The sequence below is a fragment of the Mytilus galloprovincialis genome, chromosome 1, assembly GCF_965363235.1.
Source record: "Mytilus galloprovincialis chromosome 1, xbMytGall1.hap1.1, whole genome shotgun sequence".
NCBI classification, from domain to species: domain Eukaryota; kingdom Metazoa; phylum Mollusca; class Bivalvia; order Mytilida; family Mytilidae; genus Mytilus; species Mytilus galloprovincialis.
In genome coordinates this window covers 46706774-46715006 of record NC_134838.1, presented here as the reverse complement: position 1 = coordinate 46715006, position 8233 = coordinate 46706774, and the positions used below count along the sequence as shown (strand labels likewise).

Here is an 8233-nt window from a genome sequence, read left to right as displayed (position 1 = left end):
GTACTGAAACATAGTAAAACGTAGTTGATACGCAATGAAACGTATTAAAACTTATTAGAACGTGCCCCGTGTATTTATCGAAAAACCCAGCAAAACGTAACATAACGTAGAAAAACGTATCAGAACGTGGCATAACCTAGTAAAACGTACGGACCGTTACAAATTAACAAAAAATTACACGAAACGTATCATTTTAAAACTGACTAAAACCTAACTGTCGAAATGTGACATTTTGACTGGGGCTTTAATAGTCATTCAAGTATATAAAACATATTCAACTATTTTGTTTGTATTTGATGTTGCATCTGACTTTAAACTCCAGTTAGTTCAAAATTTTTGTCAAATATTCAATGAGGGATAGTTCTCAAAACAAAAATCTGATTCATGTTAATGTTATCCTTTTCATGAAATATCTCATTGTTCTAAAATTTGTATAACGTAGTCGTGTAATAAGAGACAAACACATATTGTTAAGTATTCATCTGAAAGAGAAAAAAAAAGGTACACAAAATATACTTAAATTGATCAATAATGCATTTATATAAATTGGCTGCTGGAAAAAAAGTGGCTGCTATCTTGATTGGCTGCTAAAAGTGGCTGCCAGCTTGAGTCTAGTCATTTAAATCATTTTAAAAACTGTAAATACCGTTGACGAAAGTGCTCTTGACATTAGAAAGGTCAATATTTGTACAGTTATCAGTGTCATCTTACTAACTGTTTCCCATTTATCTTTTCGATTTTCAGGTCGTCATGACATTAAAATTACGTAATTTAAAATACTTAATATTGAAATTATCCTTTTAATTCCTTTATATCAAATTCATGGAAACTTAGAACACCAGTGCGCTTATAAGCTAATTTCAGCGATGGGTTTTGAAGCAGATTCCCTGCAGAGAATTTTTCTAGCATCGATTATTTTAGGTAAGCATGTTTAATTTCAAGAGCTGAAAAAAAGACATAATGTAAGATTAATAATATAAAACGGTTTTTACTGCACGAACTACGCATTTTGAATATGTAGTAAGTGTCACTTTACTCTAAATTTGTGGATGTTTACGTTGTTTTCTGTACTAATGCAATGAGAAATTCTCTGATGGTTTGATATGACGTCATTACAGGATCTAACCGTGAAATTCAGAATCTAACAGTGAATTTCAGAATTCATCGAACGTCTTGTTCAGAAATTTATAACGTATTATAATTGGTCAAGTCTAGACTTGTCTCACAAATGCAGACATGCATCAATGTGACATTGAGATGAAGATCAGCGTCGTTGCTATGGTTATTGCGTGTTTTATGCTGTGCATGTACTTACCTTGTGTCTCGGTTGGATATCCCATATCCTTTGTTTTTTTATTATGCATTTTAAGTGTACCCTTGCTGGAATTAACTATGAAAGATATTAGTTTCAGAAAATTGTGACAGGACTTGGTTAATATTTTAATCAAAAGCGCTTATATATATTGTACGTATATAAATATAGTAAAACTATAAAATACACGAAGGGAAATAATTTCCACAAATAATTATTCATTTCAGTGAAAATAATAAAAATGAACACATTCGCATTTCAAATAAAATGTAAATACATGTATAAGAAGATGTGGTATACTTGAATTGCTAATGAGACAACTCTACACCAGAGACCAAATAAAAGTAATAAAAAGGGTTTATCATTTAAAAACCACTGTGGTCTTAATATCATACCAGGTTATCTAAATAACAAAACTGTATAATGAACGAGAAAGAACATCAAAAAAGAAAATGATAATTCCGAACAGTGTTTTTTACTTTTTAATTCATTCATATCATACATGTATCGTTCTTTTTGTTTTGAGTTTGTGTTTTTTTCTTCTTCAATATACATGTATAATCATAGTAATATGAGGTTTTGACCTGTAATGTAATATTTGTTGACAGTTTTTAGAATAAGGCTTTTGATGTTGATATGGTTTGTTAACTTTCATATATAGGAGAAGCAATATCGAGTCAAATAGAATACATAAGAATGCCGGGATTTGAGGGTTACAGACCGACAGACCCAAATCCGATAGTTATAGTACATTACACACCAGAAGATGGAATTTTGTCATGTTGTTTGGCATGTTTACAGAACGAAAATTGCCATTCGTACTTTTGGAACACTCGGGATTTTACTTGTGAAATGTATGCAACCAGATTTGATAACAATCATAAGATGTCTTTGGAACAAAAGTACGGAGAACAATATTACGTAAAAGGTAAGACTGTAAAACATGATTCACAAACAGAAGCAGGATATAAAGATATTTTATTAGTGCAGTGTTATTCAAGTAAGATTATTTTAAGATGGTCTGGTCCGAAAGGTCATTTTCAGCTATAACTTCTGTCCGTCGTTTTTCCGTCGTCTATATTTATAAAAATTAAAGATATATTCGATAAGACCATGAAACAGTTGCAACAAAATTTGGCCACTATAAGTCCTAGTTTTTATTTAGTTTTAAACGTTTGAGCGTTGCATCCGCAAGCCAATTAAGCAACATGGCCACCATAGTTAAAAGTATGGAAGTAAATTGCATCTTGTGTTTTTAATATCTCAATACTGTGAACGTCTGATTGGAATAAGAAGAGCAAGAACTAATTTGTCCGTCTCGTCAACATTTGTTTGTACAATATTAAATATTTGTAGACGATAACTCGTAAAATTGATCAGCATGGCAAGTTTTTATCTTACGTGTGACAATTTCCATTCAAATCTAATACTATTTATACATGTTTTGTGTATTCATCAAAAGAGAACTGAAGCTAAAAAAAATGTTATTACAACATTCCATATTGTCCATTTTTAGACATAACTGTATTAGTATGAAATAGAAAATTGAAACTTAAAAATAATTCCTGAAATATATGAATAGTAGACGGTATTTATACAAATGAAGTCATCATTCGATTAGTATGTCGTTTTAGTAGAACTTATAAACACGGAAATGTTTACATTCAAACTGGAAAAATATATATGTCATAAGTCAATAGGAAACACTGCAAGCGTAATATACTCACTATAAACATAATAAATTGTGGTATAACTGCCAACGAAACAACTACAACAGATGTTAGCAGCAGCAGGTGACCAAACGACCTTCAACAAGGAGCAAAACCCGTACCTTTTAGTCAGCTATAAAAGGCCATTATATGAACCGAAGTAATCAGTTCAACCAAAAAAACCAACGGCCTGATTTATGTATTACACAATAAACGAAAAATATATGTACAACAAAATAAACATAAACAAAACAAAACAAAGTGATATACAGCAGCGACGAACGACAACCACTGAATCGTAGACTCTCGACTAGGGACAGACAGCCACAGAATGTACCAGAGTTAAGCATGTATTCGAGCGCTCTGCTCTCCAACTTACCTGAGCCATGTCCAGCGGTGTATCAGCAAAACATGGGAAAAATCAGTTGAATGACACAAAGCAAAAACAAATCTATAATAATAAAGACTACGAACTCAGAGTCACAATGAAACAGTACTCACAGTTACTAAGTGTAATGCTAATTCAAAGCTAATTACAATTGATAAATAATTCATGTTTACAAGAATAAATTTTATCGGTATACATTTGATGAAACTAAGGTAAGGCAGATATAATTCATAAGAATAAAACAAGAATTTGTACAGGCCATAATACAGGTATCGACAAGACGTAGGACCGTAAGTGTCCATAATTTGATAGAACTTAGTATTCTATTCTCTCCATTTAATACGCAATCAATGTGAGTACCGATTAAACCCTATTAAATTGCTCAATTAAAAACCTTTCAGAAAAAGAGTGTTTTCAATGGATCGATAAGTTCACATGGATCGTATATAAGTTAACGGGCTTTATATACACCATCTCTTGAAGTAGGATGTACTATTGTTTGTGTAGACAAAACTTCTCAACCAAATCTTTGTACCTTTAAAATAATGTGTTTATAATGTTTCAAATTGGAAACCAGTAAACAAAGTTTTCTTTTTCCAAAGATGAAAGGATTTGAAAAAGTAACTTGTCTTGAACATTTACGCAGATTAATAAAATTTATCATGGAACCTGTTTGGAGTGCTGTTTATTATATGTCTTGTCTTGAGCGGCCTTCCTGTAATAGCGGGCACATTTTGACTCTGGTATGCAAAATTTGTGCAGTTTTTATTTCCTTGTTCAAGTTAGCGATCATTATATAGACTTATATGTCCGCCTCCGGGTGCGGGTTTTCTCGCTGTGTTGAAGACCCATTAGTGGCCTTAGGCTGTTTTCTTACTCTTTGGTCGGATTGTTGTCTGTTTGACACATTCTCCATTTTCATTTTCTATTTAATAATATATAATATATCGTTTAAACTTAGTTAATTCTTTTTATAGCAACAAGTGATTTATTTTTTTTTTGTGTATTTTGTAGTATTTTCATTGTGTGTTTAAGGTGTACGACATTTGGTCTAGATAATGAAGGGAGTATTTGCGTGCTAACAACTGGTTTATCTCCATTTCATTGTTTGTCTGTACCGATTCAGACTATCTTGACTGTTTATTTATAGCTTGTTTGTATATCTGCTATTACTCGGGTGAGTAAGACATTAGTGGTTGGTGTGTCTGATGTATAATAGTAACTGCCAAGTGTAATTTGGTGATATCTATAATCTGTTGTATGCACATGTACATGTATGATATGTTTAACTTTGATTTCAAGGTTAATTCAGGCCAATGACAATTGTCCTTCAATTTATAAATTTTCTTTTCAGATGTTTGAAATACTCTTTTATATCTTCATTTACAGACAAGAACATCTTTCTGACTTCGTTATAAATATGAAGAACAATACTATTTTATTTTTTAATTAAAAAAAATAAATCGGGTCAAATAAAAAAAAAAAAGATAACTTCAAGGTTGTTTTCTCTTTTTTTAGCTAACAGATGTGAAATGGCAGGCTTTATCTGGGTCAATGATCTGCTGTTTTGCTTTCAAATATACACAAATTCATATAGAAGCCATAATGAATCAAATCTAGCGTGTAGCAAAACAGAGGGAGGTAGACTAGCACGGATCGATACTAGTGACAAACAGAATCATGTGAAAATAACGATTTTATCATTAAACGGCGGTAAGTGCATTTTAAGCTCAATAAATGATATGGCTTTAATAAAAATGAAAAGGGTTTTAATTTCTATCACCAATTCGTAAGAGAGAGATTGGGTGTATGTGACCATCACAAAAAGTCAAAACATCTAAAAGTCAACATACGGTCTCAAACTCTATACACGTCAATGATACATGCTTCATCTATGTATCTTCCTCAAATAGTGGGAAAACACATTTTCACTAGATATGTTGTTTAAGAATCATAGACAGAACAAGCATCACTTTTTAATCGAAAAACTGGAACACTTTCTTTTTAATGAGGACCAAAGAACTTGAAAAGTGACAATATCGGCATACTGAAAACATACTCTAGCCTTCATGTAGACGTTACGCACAGTGTTCGGTTTAGTAATGGTAACGTTAGTCGACGTAATTTTCATTTATTTCAACCGACTTTTGTACAAAACGTTCAAGCACTATTTTTTATACATATGGCTTTTTGATGTTTGCCTTATTTAAAAAAAAATATAGACTGTGAACATGTCAGACTGATTATATATTTTTGATGAATAATCTTTCCATTCTCGATTTATTTATTTCCTCATAATCTTAACTAATTGAAATAATTTTAGGGTCTTTCTATCCGTACTACTAACAGTTACATTCCAAATATGAGTCTTTCGAGAAGATTAAAATGAAAAATAATTCTCGTTCGGGTCAATGGCAGGAACAGCTACTATATGTATCCTATGTTTGCTTGATCTATAATTTCAATTTCATTCTCAGCTTTTGGAAAGAAAACGGCAGTTTGAAATTGCTCATTTTAAAAAGTAATCTAGTCCTTGAATTAGGATCAGTATTTTTCACATGCGTCAGTTTGTCGGATGCGTGGAAATAACTATTAGTGTATGCAACAAACATTCATACTAGCAGAAACATATCTTTTACTAAAGGTCCCAAAGTCGAAAGGTTCGGTATTATAGAAAACTTATCATTTATCAAAAACTTCGACGCCTTTAAGATCAGCACATGGTTAACAAAACACTGATGGAAGTCAAATTTCTTGTTGATTTATTACATTTTAGAATAAATATTTAAAAACTCTCTCCAAAAAATATATCATTCAACAGAACGTGTCAAATGCTTAAGACCCAAAAATGCTTAACTTTTAGTCTATGGAAAATTAAATTTATATACGTTACATTGACGTTCCTTGCAAAAAACGTTCAATTTAAACGTGGTAACATTTTGGGGAGACATGGACAACTTGATGGAAATTGATGAAAAATTTAGCGTTTGCTTAACATTGAAGGCTTAAACCAATCTTTAAAAAAGTTACATTTCAGTAGTAACATTTGTTTTCATAGTTAAAATACCCTAAATTAGCATGGTACTGAAAAATCTTAAACAATGGCTCTATGGTAACATTTAAGGGAGACACGGAAAAAACTGGAAAAAAATAAAATAAGAGAAGCTATGTTAGAAATAAAAATGTGTTCGTAAAATTCAATAAAATTACATTTGCATGTAGAGGTGGCGAACCTTTTCTATGACTTATGTGAAAATATTGTAATATCGAAGTTCTTGCTTTCCTTTTTGTATACTCGAATTTTCAAATCTTACAGCTGTATTGAATTTCGAAAATGGCCACTAGAATGCGAACTGACATGATATTTATCGTAACCATTCCAGACCATGCATATGATTATATTATATCCCACCTGTTTAAATTTTATCGTAATCCATTCAGTAGTTTTTAATTTTTTTTCGTTTATATTTGTATGGTAAGTTATTGTTGTTACGTCTTACACGGCAAAAATGGCGTTATCACGGGACTTATTGCTTAATTATGTAATAATACATAAAATTAAATATTTTAAAATTAGGTTTTATTTAATATCGATTAAACCATGGAAGTATTATATTGACAATACTTCCATGATTAAACTGATGAACCAAGACAAGTAATTATTTGATAATACGCATAATTGATTTGTTTCTGTCCTACTTATGCATCAAGAAATGGTCAAATGAAACATAGACCGAATACCGTGCGTAACGTCTGTAACCGTATCAAAGGAAGTTTAACGTTCAGACCGGAATCGATGATATGTTGCTATAGTATTTAAAAGGGAAAGTTTTAAAAGATAACTGAAGTCAGGATATTAGGTAACTCTCCATAAATGTGGTGCATCCTAAACGCGTTTGCTCGATCTGTCTGCACGTGTTCCACGTACATGTAAAAAAAAAGTCGGTCATCAGTATTCATTTGAAAAAAATAGCAATAACCGAATGGACAGACAAACGGATATGCCAATACATAATGATTCATTATAAAAGGACGCTCTTCGACACATGTTTACAATGAACTAATACTTCTGAAAAAAAGTTTATAAAAATACCAACCTCCAAGAAAAGTCAAAAAGTCTATAAAAACTCACAAAATCAAATGTTTTACTTTGTCATACAACAGAATGCATTGAAAGCAACTTTCATATTCATGACCTGTACATGCATTTACGAAGAAAATGGTAAATTATCTTTTATTACAGTATTTGGCGGTTTTTGGATTGACGGGAATGATCTGGCACAAGAAGGTGTTTGGAAATATTCGGATGGATCTCCCATGACAACAACATTTTGGAATACAGCGCAACCAAGTAATAAGTTTGGCATTGAAAACTGCGCCTCTATGAGGAGCAGTTACGGGTACTTATGGAACGACAGATATTGCGAAGACGATATTAATTATATATGTGAAATCGTATAACATCATTTCATTTATAATAAACTAAAAATGTTAACCACTCAGAAATGTGTTATCAAAGAATTAAAAAGATTTATTAAATCTTACCAAATATTTTATTAGTGTTATAAAATGATCATGAGAATGTATTATGGTATAACTTTTTACATTTGAGTCTTCCGTGATCATACACATTTATGTCCATGTACATGTATACGAAAAACTCTACCGTTTGGTATATATATATACATGTATATGTATATTTTAGCTCCAAGTTCAAGAACCTCTATAGCACCCGAGATCACCCCAGGTTTTTAGTCAAGTTTGCGTCTTGCTTGACGTTAAGCACGATATTGCGTCTCAAATGGTAACGTCAATTTCTTACGT

General features: G+C 31.6%; 1 long non-coding RNA gene across 1 annotated transcript; it reads left to right on the top strand.

The window, feature by feature from the left end:
• Nucleotides 1–813: 813 nt before the first annotated feature.
• LOC143079547 (uncharacterized) lies at nucleotides 814–7934 on the top strand. The gene is made up of 4 exons (XR_012979439.1): nucleotides 814–921; nucleotides 1974–2240; nucleotides 4928–5122; nucleotides 7653–7934. It is a non-coding gene; the product is annotated as an uncharacterized LOC143079547 (long non-coding RNA).
• Nucleotides 7935–8233: the final 299 nt, after the last annotated feature.